Here is a 16,312-nt window from a genome sequence, read left to right on the forward strand (position 1 = left end):
CCTCCCCCTTTCCAGTCCCCTCTTGCGCTTGGGGTGCCCGGGAGGGCAGAGCCGGAGCTGGGGAGGTGCAGGTGCTAATTAACGGCGCCGCTAAGAAATCCCTCCCCTTCTCCTCCCTCTCTCCCTGCCTCCTCCTCCTTCTCCTCCTCCTCCTCGGGGGCGCGCTCGGCCGCTCGGGAGCGCGCAGTGCGGCGCGGCCGCGCCCGGGAGCGCGCAGTGCGGCGCGGCGAGCCCCGGCTGCGGCGAGCCCCGGCGCTCCCGGAGCAGGTAAGAGGGGCCCTAGGGGGATGCTGGGCACGGGCACCCCCAGGGCACAGCCAGGGCTTGGGGGGGGTTCTTGGCTCCTCATCCACATCGCGGGTTTGGGGCCCCACTGCCTGGGTCCCCCCCATTTTTTTCCCGTCTCCCAGAAATGGGCCAGAGCCGCATGCGGGGGGAGCTGGGTGCTGGGCGCTGGGCTCGGGTGTGCGTTGGGATTTTTGCTTTTGGGTCATGATATGGTGTATGTGTGGGATAAAACCCTGATGGGTCAGCCCTGGGGGGACAGGATGCAGGCAGGGAAATGCAGCTGGGGTACGGAGGTTGGTGTGACGGGGCAAGTTTTGGCCCCAAAATCTCCTGGGCGATGCTGCGCCCTGCTCCTTCCCTCTACGCTCGTGGCCATGCTCGTGTTCTCCTTCTGAAAAACCCCGTGTTGGTAAAATGCATCCCTGGCCTCACCGAGAGGCCTCTGTGGCAGCACCTGGGCTGCTGCTGCGTGAGATGGAGCCGGCCCCACGGGGCGCAGCGCTGGGGATGCTCCGGGGCCGCATGCTCGGGCTGCGCCTGCAGAAGGGCTCGCTGCTATCGATCAGGCTCCTGGAGGTGGGGAAAGTGCTGAATCATTTGTACTCCGGCTGTGCTGGCGGTTCAGCTGCTCCCAGTCCCCGGGAGATGCTCAGAGACGACCTGCAGAGGCCGAAGAGAAGTCTGCTGGGGGTGCATGGCTGAGGTGGGGGCACCCTGGGCCCGAAGGAGGCACCAGCCGGTGGGGTGACATCTCCTAAGGTGGCCTCGGCTGCTCCTCGGATGATGGGGCACGGGGAGGATGCACGCCTGCACCTTGCTGAGGCCTCTGCTTTTGGCTGGGTTGTGCATTAAGTAGGTTATGGGGGGATCGAGGGAGGGGTTCTCCAGAAAATCCCGTTCCTCTTAAAGCTGGGCAAGGCCACGTGAGACTCGCTGCTTGGGTTGGTTTTTCTTTTTTCCTTTCAAATGCTGTCTTTGAGATTGTTTTCAAGGTCGGAGCTCTGGAATCGCATGTGGGTTATCGGGCTTTTCTGAAATTCAGCTGGAGATGTTTCTGGCTGCTTTTTGGGAGGCCGTATAAAAGGTCAGGGGGATGCACATACAGCAGAAAACCGAAAACCTGGAAGACTGAAACCCAGCCCAGCTGCCTGACTGTCTTAAGATGGATGCTGTGGCAATGTCAGTGTTTCTGGGGTGCCCCTATCAGATGCTCAGGACAAAAGCAAGAATCCAGTGACTTTTATTGAGACGCCGACTCCTTTATTGTTGACCGTGTTTGTGTAAAATGTCCACCCTTTGGCAGGCAGCTACACTGATTGTCAGCGTGACTGCTTTGTTTCCAGAAAAGTTCTTTGCGTGGCCTACCCTGAAAGATAACCGCCCAAATTCAGCATCACATTCTTTCTATTTAACAGCTTCAGGCCAGGCCCTTGCTGACTTTCCTTTTTTTTTTTTTTTTTTTTTTTTTTTGTGTAGCTGTAACATGAGTGCAGCATAAATAATGCATGGAGGTCTCGTCAGCTGATGAGGATGGGCTCAAGTTGTGAAATTTGAAAATGGACTTTGTTTGCAGGGGTTGAGGTCTGGGGACTGGCTTTGTCTCACTTGAGCTCGAGCCGTGTGATAGTGCTGGTTATCGGGACAACAAAGCTCCAAAATCACCCTTCAAGTCCCGCTGGAGGTTACCAGAGGCTGCGATGTTCCCTTGGTTTTGTTGCCTGGGCTGTGGCTAGGGATCTGATTTAAACCAAGTCAGGCAATCCAATCATTTCATCTCACAGCTAATGATTAAATGGAAAATATCCCAAGCTCTCAAACGGTATTAATTCATAATGAATTATTTGCCGAGCTGCGATCTAATTGTCTTCGTGTTGTGGGTCTTGTGTATAATCGATGCTCCTGCTGGCAAAGTGCCACTGCTGAGGCTTTCTGCAGTGCACAGGCATCAGGAATGGTCGGGTACCTTTAACTAGAATAGCAAGAAACGAGGCCTAACCCTTCGTATCTGTGCTTCTGCCAGCTGTCTGAGGGGAAGCTACTACTCCATGGAGCCCCTGCGTGCAGGTCTCGGTGTGGTTGTACCCCCTAAATGAAGGAGGGCTCGGAGTCCTGTGGGTAAGCCTCCAGGTTTAGCCCGTGCAGGGTGGATGGGGAAGGTGCTGAGCCCAGGTTTGAGCAGGAACGTGCTGGGGGCTGAGCCTGAGTGTAAACCAAAAGCTGCACGTGGAGGGGATTGGGAGAGAAGGAAGAATGCATGTAGACGAGAAGCAAAATGCCTTTGCTGCTGCAGAGCTCGTATGCTGATGGGGAATGGTAAAGAGATGATAAAAAGGAGCTAAGTTTCCACTGAAGCAATCCTTGCTTCCAGTGCTCTGGTTTTGGCCTGACCGGGTGACCTCGTGTCCTTGGGACAAGGCTTGCTGTGTGAATTATTCATGTCCACCAAGTACCTTGAATCCTTTCCTGCCATCTCTTTAACCCCACTTAGTGGAAATGTGGTGATTACGGGGTGTCCCTAACAAGAGATTGAGGCTTGTAGGCAGAGCAAAGGCTCGCACGGGTTCTGCAGAGGGCTGTGGCCACATCTCCTTTTGGTGTGCTCTGGCAAGCAGGAGCCCGCAAGTGCAAGGTTTGCACTTCAGGTTGTTAGGGGTGCCTGGGGAAATTAAGCAGCCAGATCCCCAGGACACTTCTGTGGTGCTGATGTGAAGCTGTGAGACTCCAGCAGGAGCTGCTGAAGCTTCCCTCTCTGCACAGAGTTAGTATGTGTGTGTGTGTTGACTTTTATGGGGTTTTAATGTAGTTGTCTCTGCAGTGTCAGGCTATCAAATCTCATCAGCACTTAACCTCGTACGTAGATAAACCTGACTGGCGAGGCAGAGCTCCTCCAGCCCTACTGTTATAGGGCTTCAGAGAGATGGGAAATCGCCTGGTTTCTGTGTGGATGCAGAGGGCGGCTTGTGCGAGTGAAAAAAGACTGCAGCTACATCACGAGGATCTAAATCCATTACAGTTGTTTACAATTAATTTATCTGAGTCATATAATAGAAAATCGCTTTTCATTTGAATAGAAGCAGAACCTGGAAGGCGGCTTCTAAAAATTCAAGAGGGAAACTTTAATGCTGGTGCTTCCCCTTAGGATCTCTGTACTTCCTTGGGTTTAGTTTGCCCTTATCAAAATATTCCCTTGTATCTTAAAACTGAACAGGCAGCCCCAGCCCAGCGCTGTATCCAGGTACAGTCTCTGAAAGGCTCTAGCAAAGCTTGTCAGAGAGGTCTAGCTTGTCTCCCTGCCCTGTGGGTAGCTTCTTTCAAAGCCCATTTTCTTTATTTTAAATATTGTTGGATGACTTCTGCTCTCTTTTTTTTTTTTTTTTTTTTTTTTTTTTTTTTTTCCTTTTTCCCCTCTGCTGAAGCAGGTCATAACTTCTATTCATTTATTTATTTCACCTTTGCTATCCAGGATAGTTGTTACATAATTCTAAAGACCCAGCTCAGAATGAACATGCTTGAAGTTGTTGTTATGCTAAATAATCCTCCCTCTTTTTTTATTTATTTATTTTTTTTAAACCCAAAGCCGAAAGAAACCTTGCTGTGTTGTTATGGATTAGAACAGAGGAAGATTTAGACCTCAGCCCTGCTTATGGGGATCACAATTCCTAGTCAATGAGATAGGAGACAAAGGATTAACAACGGAACAAATAGAGATGGGCTTGCGTGGCTAAACCAGGTAGAAGTTCCCGAGGATGAAATGCAGGGACAAGTCTTTGCCTTGCCTCGTTTGCTCTCCTCAGTCTGCAGTCCTGGGGACCTGTCCCATCCTCTTGCAGTACCTGCTAAGGGTCTCCACTGCTCCCTAGGAATGCAGCTTACAGAGCCCAGCCCAAGGGCACAGGAGAGCAAAGCATCGTGCCCTGACTGCAGGCAGAGCAGGACACAGGCCTCGGGGAGGGATCGGAGGCTTTGCTTCAAAAAGCAGCACCTGGAGGACCTTTGCCAGCATTGCTCTGCCTCTGCTGCTCAGTTAAGTCTAATCTGAGGGCTGCTTACTTCTAGGGCTGCCAGAGAAGTATCCATGCTGTAAAGAGGGTGCTTTGTAAAGTCAAGGTTCAATCTCATGTGGTACCAGGCACCTTCCAGTCTCAGTGACTCCAGCAGAACCTGGGAGGCTTTGGCAGGTTCATACATGAAAGCTCCTGCAGGCTGCGAGGGGCTCACCTCCTGCAGCCCTGCTCCAGTGGCACTGCCCTTCTCTGTCACAGGCAGCAAATAATCTCATTTTCAAAGCCTGGCGTAGGTATAGTTGATATTTACCTAGCACCAGCTGTCCTAGATGCTGCTCTGCCACCTTTGGAAGCAGCATTGATCCTTACAGAGAGCATAACCCCGAGCCTCGGTGCAAGCTGCTCCATCCTGGAGGTTCATTTGAATTCCTGGCAGGTTTTCTCCTGCTTCGTGCCTCCTTGACAGGAGATTTTGCAGGCTTCCAGCATGGGGAGTGATGGGTTCCTACAGACTTTCTAAGTCACAGCAAGCGTGATACTGTCTCCCTGTCAGCCTGCATATTCTGTTCCTCCTGAAATGCCCTGGCATGGATGGGCAGGGCTGGCAGTTGCAGCGTGAGCTGTGAGGTGGATAGGATTCTCCTTGAATCTGACATAAAATGCAGTGAAATCCCCTTCCTGTTAGGAAATATTTACTTTTCCCAATTATTCCAATGACCTTGAGCATCTCAAAGTTAAAAACAGAATGCAGGGCCTCAAAAAATAGGGAAACTACCAAAGTACAAGGGTTAGTGCCTTAATGTTTTTCCTCCATATGATATGGTTTGTACTTATGGAGGAAAAGCAGCTTTGGCATTCTGGGCATTACAAAGAGCAGTGCTCTTGACCAAGCATTCAAGCCCTCCTTTTAATTTGCTTGGTGTCCTGATGTTGTCTGGGTGCACAAGTAGGATGCACACTCCCTGCTCTTAAAGATTTTTAAGAAAAGATTTTCCCATGTAAGTATTTCCACTTCCCATGTAAATGTTTGTTGGACGTGCACAAACCCACGCATTGCTGTGTGAGCCTGAGAGAGGATCCCAGCCCCTCGTTTCAACAAGGAGCGATGCTTAAAGAATGATTTACTCAGGGAATTAGTGAGAAGTGAACGCAAAAGACCTGATCTGGAGCTTTTCCCAGAGGAAACTATTCAAGACAACAAATCACTTGATGATAAGTGAATACGTGTTCTGTTACAAGAAATTCAAGTTAAGTCAGCAAAGCAACCTCCGGACAAGAATCCCATGAATGTGGCTACGAGACAACTTTCCCAGCTGAACCACGGGGGTTTGATTTCACAGCATCACCCGGCTGAGCTTTTAGTTCAAGGTCCCAAAGAGCCCTTGGTGCCCGGCACCCAATCCCACCTGGAGTTAGGGTGCTGGGGTTGCAGGCAGGGGGTCGGGGTGGTTTCAGACCCCTTTGAGCTCTGGGGGTCCGGGGGCTCGGAGCCTTCCTAGCCGCAGCGGTACGGGGCCGCCGCTCTCCAGGGTGCTGAGCTCTGTGCCGGGGGCTCGCTGCCTTTAGTCCTATCACCAGTATGGGCGAAGAGCTGAGCAGCCTGATTGCACCTTACAGCAGGTCCTGCTCTCAGCAGACAGCTGAGCTAGATGACCTGTTGTAGTCCCTTCCACAGAGAATTGTTTTTTGATCCTGCTGCCTTAAGGGTTTCCACCAGCAGGAGCCAAACCGAAGCCCTCCCTCCCTGAGTCACTTTGAGCACCTCTCCTCATGTACGTAGATTTACAGTTATGGGCATGGCAGTCAAGTAGCTTTTATTGGATATTCACACAGCCTGAGGGCGGGATGGGTGAAGGGAGGGAAAGAAATTACATTGCTCTCTTCTCGCCCAACGAGCTGAAAAAGTGAAGACCAGCCCTGACTCTTGACTTGCCCCTGGAAGCTTTGTGTAGTCTGCTCAATGAATGAGGAGCTGCCTGTGCTCTGGTGTGTGAGTGGTGAAAAATGCCATTCCTCATAAAGAAATTTGGCTGATTACGACTTGGAGACAGCCCGCATCTTGTTCCACAGGCTCTTAACAGTTCCTCAGTAGGGTATGGTACCACGAGCCGCCTTGCATTTAATTACACAGCCCTGTTTGTGATAGCTGGGAGAGTTACTAACACGCCGAGCAGCACAGCGTGGCTCTGCAGTTGATAAAGACACATCTGTATGCTGAGCTGTGCCCTTATTGAGTTAAGGGCACAGAAAAAGCTCTCTTTCTTGCTGTCACTTAAATGGTGTCAGGATTCGTGAAATCTTGCTTTCAGATTCCCAACAGACCCAGCAACAAAGCCTGCTTGTTGCAAACTCATTGGCTTCTGTGCGAGTCCCTGTGACGTGCTCACAGATGTGTGTGCAAGCCAGTGGGAGGGAGGGGGGTGAGAGAACCGAGGCTTTGTAGCCGTGCACGTGTGGCAGCATGCACGGGACCCCTGACGCTCCTCTCAGGCCAGCCCTGCCTTCATGATGCTTCTGGCATGCCCCAGACCGTGTCTGGGCACTGTCCTTTGGAGCAGTCTCCTGTAGTTGAGTTGCAAGTCCCGCAGCATGCCTGGGGACTGAAGTCGTGGCTTGTTCTCACTTCTCCCACCGCAAATTCACAGCGGTGTGGCCAGGTAGGATTTGATGCCCTCTGCAGCGAAGCTATTCAGACGAACATGCACTGAGAGCAACATCCTGCAAGCTGTGTCAAATCAACCTACTTAATAAACTGATAATCTTATTTTCTCCTTCCGCTGCATCTAATGAATATAAATTTTGTATTAAAATATCTAAGGCTGAACTTTCTGTCAAAACTAAGTGGTTCCTTCCTTATGCCCAGCAAAACTAAACTTAGTTAATTCACGCATGAGCTGATACAAAATGCAGGGGCTGCTCTTATTATGAGACAACATCTGTGCAGTAAAAGAGCCCTTCAAAGTCCTGTTGCACGTCCCAGCCTGACATCTCCCACTGGCAGGTCTGGCGTCCAGATGCCAAGGTCCACAGAATTATGTTCCCCAGCTATATCAGCAGCTGGGTCCACGGCTATGTATTCTGGTTGACCTCTTCTGAGTTCTGACTGTGGTGACAGCTGGGAGGCTAATCTGGCAGGAGCTCAGTCCAGCAGGCTTCTCTCTAATGTCACGTTTCGTGTGCCACTGTTTCCTCATCTGCCTCACTGCTCTAACCTCCCTCTCCAAGACCAACCTTCCTACAGGGCCTTGGTCTTTGAATGGAGGTGGGACTGGTTCCTGTGAGTGCTGGAGGAGCTGGGGAGCCTTTGCTTTCTTTCTGACAGATTTTTACTCAGGAGGTCTCTATGTTTGCTCAGCTGGCATGCTTTTTTTTTTTTTTCTTCCTCCTAGCTTGGCTTGCAAGACAAACAGATGTGAACTACGTTTCTGTCCACAAAATGGCCATGATCGCGCTAATATGTTTAAAAGACATCTTTATCACAATTAGGAGAGGAGTTAGGGACCTGTGTAACAACAAATAATTCTCTGATTGCGGAACTTAGATCAAGTGGCTGCAGGAAGAGTTTATTTGAGTTCAGCACAGGGACCGGGCTCATTGCTTCTGGGGAGGGCTGGCACCTGTCTGGGAATGTGCAAGTGGGGAATTAATGTAGCCTCAGCTCTCTCCTTGGCATCCAGTTGTTCCCAAGCACCTCCTACCTTGGGAATTAACTCGCTGCCTTCCCCAAAATCATGTTTATAATGGCAGTTACATAACACACAATAGCATGGTCCTGTTGTGGGAATCGATCTTGCTGTAACCCACGAGGTAGCGTTTGGGTTGGGAGGGGGGAGGACGGGAGTCTTTGGTTGAAGGGACCAGTCAAAGCAGGAGAGCCTGAGAGTGAATTTTAAATAAATGTATTGCCTCTTAGACTGAGCAAACATATAATTAACAATAAGATAACAGGGTGGTTCTACAAGGCAGCTAATTGCATTTTCAAATGTCAGCTTGTCAGCTCTTATTTAGTCTTCATTCAATCTGGCCTTTGCCAGAGCAGTGTCTGGTTTTAAATGGCATTTCCCTTTCCTCGCGCTGCTGAAGGATCTTCTTCCTTGTTCTCAGGAACCTCTGGTAGCCCAGCTCCTGTTTTATTGCAGCTGAGACGTGGTTTTGCTTGCTAGAATTTGATATTAGTGTGCTGAGTTATGTTACAAAAAAAAAACAACTTTGGGGGTAGGAAAGCCACCACTGCAACCAACAGGAGAGTCCTGCATGATATCAGGGCTCCTGGGAATACGTGGGTGTCTGTTGTAAATGCACTGCTGTTGGAGCAGGGGGGTGGTGGCCTTCCTCCTGCATCAGCACCACTGATGGCCCCTGGGTGCTGTGCTGGAGCTCGCAGGGCCCAGGAGGGCTCCGAGGGAGCCTGCGCTTTGTGAGGTCGGCTTCTGTCTGCTGATGTCAGGGTGGGTGCCGGGGATGCCTTGGGGGGAAGGAAATTCGTGGGGCTCCCTCAGCTTGCTGAATGCACTGCTGGTGTGTGGCCGGAAAGTTCTGTGTTCCCCCGCCAGTCCTCTGAGTGACAGCGTGGCCTCTTAAAAACACGTCTGGTTAAGGTAAAAGAAGGGTAACCATGTGTGACCCTGCAGGAAGGGGATGTTTGACAGAGAAGGGGTGACAGCCCTCTCTCTCTCTTTTCTCAGCCCTTTTCTTTTCCTGAAGCTGCCCCTTTAGTGATGTGCTGTGTGGTGGGATTCCAGCCCCTGTGCTGGCACCTCACAGGCCTGGGCGCAGCTTTTACAGCACGCGGGTTTGTGCAAGAGCTGCTCTGGGCTGGTGGCAAAGGAACCGCGGGTATCTTTGTAGTTACTGCGGCCGTGGGGCACAAAATGGCCTGTCCCCAGCTGCTTGGTGCAGTCCCGAGGACAAATCTCGGGGCGGCTGCCACGCTCTGCTGCAGTCAGCTGCTCCCTGCCGCAGGTCCCTGCGGGCCTGGAGGTGCTGTGCCAGAACTGGGCCACGTCTGCGTGCTGGTGTCCTCCTGGGGGACAGGGCAGACCAGGAGGTGCTGGGGTGGGTTTCTGGGGCCTTCCCGCTGCACGGTGCCCCTTGGCTGTGCAGAGGTTGCTGCCTTGTGATAGAGACATGTTTGGAGCCACTTTGCTGAAGCGTTGCTGTGTACTGGGATTGAAGCAGCCGGGCAGGAGCCCTATGGAGGAAACATCCTTAAACAGGAGGAGTTAATGAGGAGGAAAAGAGAAACTCCCAGTTTATCCTTTGTCGAAGCATTGGTGTGTACTGGGGTGAGCTGGCCAGGCAGGAGCTCTATGGAGAAAATGTCCTCAAACAGGAGGAGATAATGAGGAGGAAAAGAGGAACTCCCACTTCTCCCCGTATGACTTTATCCTGTGGTTGCAGGGTGTATTGAGGGCGTGAGGGTTCGCAGGCAGCCAGACCCAGCAAATGTGGAGAAGTCTGCAGTGTGCCCGTGGGCAAGGAGCAGGGGGGTGTCCAAGCGCCATGCTGCCCCCGGGGAGGGCGAGGAGCTGGCTCCCACTCCCTCAGCAGCCCCCTTGTGCCATCGGGATCTTCGCTGCCTCCCATGGGGGAAGCACTCCAGGAAGGGATGCAGCAGGTTGCTGGCGCAGGAGGATGTTTAACCCACGCTGACCAGCGGGTGCATATCATGGGCAGAGATTAGCATCATCCCTTGAGGCAGACAGCACATACACAGCGTCAGCTCCAGCCACCCGCTGCACAGGGCAGCGTGTCACTTCCACTTAGCACAGCCCAGGACAGCGTCCTCACAGCTGACCAGCCCTTGGTGCCCCTGCTCTCCCCCCTCTGTGCTGGGCTCAGCCTGTGATAAGCAGGGAAATGGCACTAATGAACTTTTCAGTGTCTAATCCCTGACATGCTTAGGCAGGGGTGGCGTGACTTGACTTAAGGGAGGCTTTGGGCTGCTGGTGGTGGCAGAGAGCATCAGTGGAGCTAATGCTACCTAGCGGAGGCTTGGAGGCTGAGAAGTGCTTGGCGTAGCTGTGTGCAGTCACATCGGGGGGGGGGGGGATGCGCTGTGCTCCCTCTGCTGCAACAGGCAGAAATGCCTGACAGAGGGAAAATCAAGCTGGAACTTTCATCCAGGAGAAAATCAAGCTGGTCTCTGGTGTTCTGGAAACCCTCAGAGCTGCCAGCCCCCAAAACCAGGGCACAGGGTCACTGGGTGGTTGTGCCCCTTTGCAACCTCCTGGCTGTCCCCAGCAGCAATTCCCCACGCTCTGCACGGGGAGGCTTTGCCTTCGTGCTGCCTGTTGCTGGAGCAATGTGGTGTCTGGGTGAGCAGCCCAGGGCAGCACACTCATAGCCAGCTGGGGACGTGAGGTCCCAAATTGCCCCATTCCCCTGCCCTGGCAGGCCAAGGCCATGTTTTCCCTCCTGGCATGGTGGGGATGAGCTGGGTGCCAATTCCCAACCTCTATCCATGTTACAGAGACTGCCCTGTGTTTCTCCTCATGTCAAGAAACCTGGAGGCTCTCTAAAAGTACCGGATTAGCACAAAACATTCAGTGTGTGGCTGCTGAGTACATTAAAATACCGCTCTTGCTCAGCTCAAGCCAACGTATGCCAACTGATTCACAGCAAATCCTGGTTCTCAATCAGAGGCTCTGGCAAAATAAAGCAGCACGGGGAAGCAGCAGGGATGTGGTGCATGCACAGCCATGGGAGCTGTGTGCCAGGGAGCCGAGAAGAGCAGTGAGAGCACGGCCTGACGCTGCCTATTGTCCCACCGAGCAGGGTCCGCTGGTGCTGGCGATGCTCCCTGCTATTGATTCTGAGCAGATGTTGAGATGTGGGAAGGCAGATGGAGCCCCAGGGCGCAATTACCTCCCACAATGGGGTGGGCAGCGTTGGCCAGATGTCCTATGGGGACGGGGTGGCGGTTCAGGGCCAGCCGGGCTGGCTCTGGCTACGGGCTGCTATGAGCCTTTGCTCGTGAGCTTGCTGCAGAGGGGGATTTGTCTTAGGGATAAACACAGTTCTGAGCTCAGGCAAACTGAATCTGACACCTGAGTAAAATCCTAATTGTCCCAGTGCCGAGGGACCCCGTGCAGCTCAGAGCAACGCGTGCCGTCGTCTTTCTATTTCTGAATCGCAATCTGTGACAAATCCATGGTCGTCTTCAACATTGGGCTCTAGAGGGCAAAAGAAAGGCTTTTTGGAGTTTGGCTGCCATCAGCATGTGCCTGTGCCTAATTATAGCCTGGTGCTGGCAGCTGTGGCTCCATCCCACCACTGCTGGCTGCAGCAGCACAGCCCCGAGACCACCCAGTACCAGAGCACGGGATCCTTCCTGCTGCTCAGACCACGTCCTCAGCACCCCCGTGCAGATCTGGGCTGTGGCCAAAGCCCCGCTCTCAGGTGTTTTTTGGGTGCAAAGCACCCTCTGGTCCTACCCTGCAGCTGGATGTGCTGCACGGAGCTCGGGGTGCAGGCAGGATGTGGCCAGAGCTGGTGTGTGAGGAGTTTCTAAGCTAGAAAAGATAACTGAAATGAGAATAGCCCAGGAGCAGAGTAGCCATGGCTCACAAGCAGGCTGAAGATGCGTTAAACTGTTAATTGGGACTTTCGGAGGGTTTTTAGAATATAGCCTGAAGTATTAATGAGGCAGATGAAAGGCGTCTTCTTCCTGGAGAGGAGCTGGGGTTGGAGAGGAGATGATTTGCCTTCGGTTATGGGTAAGATGAGATTCCTGGGTTTCCTTCTGTGCTCCCACCCCTTCCTCGTGCCTCCTGCTCTCTCTGTATCATGGCAATCTGTAAGGAGCCCCATAAGGAGGGACAGCAGGCAGGAAAGCAATACCGAGAAACTGCACCAAGTACAAGTACTAGAAAATAACAGCCACTTTGTCTTTGCAGTTTCCTTCACGACAAAGGCAGGAGAGATATCTGGTTAATTTATTCTGGTCAGAAACTTTGCAGGATCCCCAAACTTGTCCTGTGTGACTGCGGGAGGTTTGCAGGGCCAAGCAAGCAGAAGGCAGTTAGCTCCTGCGTGTTGCCATTTCAGGGAACAAGAAATGCATCTTGTTTGATAAACAGCTTTGTGCTAAGCTAGAATTGTTTCCCAGCTGCCATCCTGGGCATGTTCAGTCCCTGATAAAGCACCAAGTGAGGTCTGTGCAAGGAGTTGAGGATTTTCCCTGCTCTTGTTGCTGACTTGTGGGCATTCACCCCATGAATGCAAACTGCCAGCCCCTCTCCAGCAGCTAATTATCCCTGAAACGTCACGGCTTCTAAAAGCCTCTTTGGGCTTCCTCTGGGGGGAAGGAGGAACTGGCTACAGTGGACTCTCCTTGCTCAGAGCAAGCCTGTAAGCAATCAATGGGATTTCATGGATCCTGAAAAGAGAGCATGGCTCGTCTTCCCTGGGGAGCCTCTGTTTGTCCTCATTACTCCCTATCTCCCAGGCCTGCAGCTAGCACTGTCCACGACTTAAAGCAATAGAGATATTGGGCTGAGCTAATCCCCGGTGGCTTCAGTCATCAAGCAGGGATGAATTTTTGCTGGCAACAAGCCCTGCTTCTGACCACCCACCACCACGCCGAGGCCATCGCCTCCCTTCCATGCCTCCTGACACGCTTCTCGCCTGCCCATCACCAGCAGCTGGGAAACCTTCAGCAATTTGTCTCATGCGAGTGTGCTGCTGTAAAGGTCAGGATCGGGGATTATCAGCCAAGATTTGGGGTCAGGGGAATGTCCTGGGAGCATCGCTAGGTGATGCCACACGGACACTGCAGCCTCCAGCAGCCGCAGCCCCATCAGGAGGAGCAAGGCAGAGACGACCCTGCTCCCAAAGGAGGTGGGCACAATGGCAAGGTCAAACCTCATAATTCTTGGTGCTGGGCACGGGGACTGAGTGTGCCTGAATGACCCCAGCAGCCATGGCAATGTTGCTGATGTCCTCAGCAGGCTGCTCTGCTCACTGTTCCTGCAGCGTTGCCCTGCGCCGTGCTCATTTTCTTTGGTATCGGGATGGGTCAGCTCAGGACCTGCCCCAGGCATCTTTGCAGATTAAAATAAATTTCAGCTCTTAAACTCAGATTTTACTTGTGCTTCTCCAGTGCTTACCCCACGAGAGGCCGGATCGTGGTTTAATTTCACTAGACAGCAGGAAAGCCTTGCCTGGGTGCTGAGCAAAGCAGAGACCGAAATTCTAATCGGATGGCAGGAGTGGAGCTTAGGGTTTCAAATCCAGAGGCCCCGTCTTGCTCTCATTGTCCCGTTGCACTTACCCCTTATCCATCTTGTTTCCAGCCCCCCTCTAATTTTCTCGGGGTTTGAAAGCTGGTTGGGATTGCTGGCTTCCCCGTGGGTGCTGCCTGCTCAGAATAATCCAGATCAGCAGGGCTGGCCGTGTAATTAACCCGGCAGCAACTCGGGCTTAATGAGGGCTGCAGGCAGCGGAGTCGGACCAGGATTGGTTGGTGGTGCCTACGATGCCTTTTGATGGGGGAGAAAGTCGAAATAACCCCCCAAATCCAAGATTTCATTGGGTTTGTGATTCAATTAGCCGTCATTAGTAACACTGATCAGCTGGCTGAGGCTTACAGTTACTGGAGCTGTAACTGTCTAAAGGGTAAGTTTTAGAGCACTGTTTTTGTTTTTTTTTTGGGGGGGGGAAGGATTGAGCCCTCTTGTTTGCGGAGATAAGAACGCACCCTTTGGCATATGGCATCCAGAGAGCATTAATAACAAGAGCTGAGAGAGGGGAGCTGGGAAGCCGTGGAGATATTGCTGTGTTTGCTCCGAAATATCGGGTTCTTGGTGCATCCGAGCTGTGAGGAAGATGCACCCTTGGAGGGCACCTTCGGGCTCCGGGAAGCAAAACCAAAGCGTTTTCTTAAAAAGTGTCACCCGAGCTCCCCCGGGGCTTTGACCCCTCAGCGCTGCCGCCTCTGGAGAACGGCCAGCACCGCAAAGACTTTTCTGCTCGCACCCATTTAATCAGGAAAATGGAAATAGCGTTTTAATAAGATGGTAATGAAGTTGTGGATCAGATTGGTCAATTCCTCATCTGAAGCTACAAAGGGGAGCTTTGTTGTTGTTTTTGGTTTTGTTTTTTTTTTCCTGGGGTTTATCACTTCTGTTCTTGCCTGATTAGTCATAATCTTCTGGTGCCCTTCATGGGGAAAACCCCCTTTTTTTTTTTATTCCCTGCAAAAGTCTATACTTAAGTTTGCGTACAGTCCCCCAGGGAAATCAGGCCACCTATATTTCATTTAGTGACTTCAAACAATTAACCTAACAAAGATTCCTCTCCCCCCCCCTCCTTCCCCCATCTGTTTCCTAATTACCAGAGGAACTGGGATGCATATGTGGGCTGTGCTCATTTTTTAATTAAATCACCTCTCTTCGACGTTTTGTGGCCGGCTCTTTAAAAGCTGCTGGGGAAATAGCGAAACACAGGATGCACGGCGAGGGCGAAGGAGCCTGAAGAGGATCCGAGGTGCAGATTTGGGGGATTTTTTCACATCAGGGCTGGAATGGAGAAAAATTTCAGCCCTTCTCTCATCTCGGACCAGAGAAATGGATGGGAATTTTGACCTGACGTCTCAAAGCGAGTTTTCAGTGGTTTCCACCCACAGCTGGTGGAAGCGTGGGCCAGGGAAGCGTTTCTGGGGTGGGGGGAGCGATCTCCCAGCTCTCCATTCAGAAAGGCAAATCCCACGTGTCCCCGTGCCCTGGTACAGGCTGTCCTGCAGAGTTAGGGGCCCCTCTCGGTGACGGTGCCTCGGCACTGGTGTTACTGGGGGGAGCACAACACTGTTGCAGTGGGGGTCTCATGGGGGTTAAAGCCCCCTTGGTGCAGGGTCTTGCTCCCTGTCCTCTTCCCTGCCTGCCTACCCCATGCCTTGTAGCTTGCCCTCTGTTTTACCTCGGCTTCCCCTCCACCCTGCCCTGAGTCCCTTTGTGCCATGGGGGGAGTGATGAGGAAAAACCGTTCGTGTCTGGCTGCTCAGCACCCACTGCTGGTGCTTGGGGTGCACGGAGCCGAGCTTGGACCCTTCCCTGAGTCACCCCCCCTTGCAGCCCGGGTACCGCTGCGCCCCAGCTGACCCCATCCTGGGGGAAAAAGCTTCTCCCTTGGCAGCTCGAGCCTGGCTGGCAGCAAAGCATTTAGCTGCGCGAGGTGCCATTAATTATATGCAGGGCAAGGCTGGTGCGGGCTGCGCCGAATCCTGCTGGGAGGTAATTATCAGCTCCCGGGCTCCGAATGCCTTTGGTGCGCGATGCTGCACGAGTGAAGCATGCAGCTGCTGCGGCTGCACGCCGGGTCTCGGGCTTGAGCCTCACAAGGATCAGGGAAATTCCTCGCCAGCAATGCAGTAAGTGATTCAGCAGGGTGGCTGGAGCAAAGCGGGTCTGCTCCGTTTGCTTGTGCTCGCAGGGCGTTGTGCCGTGGTCTTGTGGTGTGCAGAACGGGTCTGGCGTGGCCACTGGGTGGGTGTAATCGGGCACCAAGGTGGGACACCTTGCACCAGGCACGCAGACTCAAGGATGCTTCGGGTGTTTGGGTGCAGGAAGGATTCGCAAGAGGTGTTTGGAGCTTGGCTCTGGGGCACGCCTTGCATTTTCTGCTCTGCTTGAGAGCTCCAAGTGAGTTTTTGTTGTTTGTAGCCACAGCTGGGAGAGGCCAGAAAAGCCGGTGCTGTCCGTGGGTTGGGATGAAGTGTGTGCGCTCCGAATGTGGGCCAGCTCCTCCTCGGCTTCCTTGTTTGACCTGGAGCAGTTTGAGCTTTTGAGCCTTCATCTCGTGCTTTGCAGCAAAGAACACCCTCAACAGCACCCGTGAGGTCTGCGTTTCGGGGATGTCAGCTCTGTGGCTGCAGGGCAGGGCGGGGAGCTTCATCGAAATCGCTCTCTGGCACTTCAGGATGGGTAGCAGCAGGGTTGGGGCTGAGCAACCCGGGAGCTGCCCAGATGCTGAGGCTCCCTGCGACTCTCCTCACCCTTCCTTTACTGGTGCCGTTTGCACGC

At 52.8% G+C, this 16,312-nt stretch overlaps 1 protein-coding gene across 20 annotated transcripts in view; it reads left to right on the forward strand.

The window, feature by feature from the left end:
* Nucleotides 1-210: 210 nt before the first annotated feature.
* The window catches only part of NFASC (neurofascin), an 80,362-nt gene continuing 64,260 nt past the window's right edge, over nt 211-16,312 (forward strand). For 8 of the 20 annotated variants that reach the window (XM_032203294.1, XM_032203301.1, XM_032203297.1 and 5 more), the window contains exon 1: nt 212-267. The gene's annotated coding sequence lies outside the window, so the exon portion shown is untranslated. Of the gene's footprint in view, nt 268-16,312 lie in introns of all 20 variants that reach the window. The other 12 variants (XM_032203305.1, XM_032203306.1, XM_032203312.1 and 9 more) reach the window with 3 other exon arrangements.

This window comes from Aythya fuligula, chromosome 25 (genome assembly GCF_009819795.1).
Source record: "Aythya fuligula isolate bAytFul2 chromosome 25, bAytFul2.pri, whole genome shotgun sequence".
Classification (NCBI taxonomy): domain Eukaryota; kingdom Metazoa; phylum Chordata; class Aves; order Anseriformes; family Anatidae; genus Aythya; species Aythya fuligula.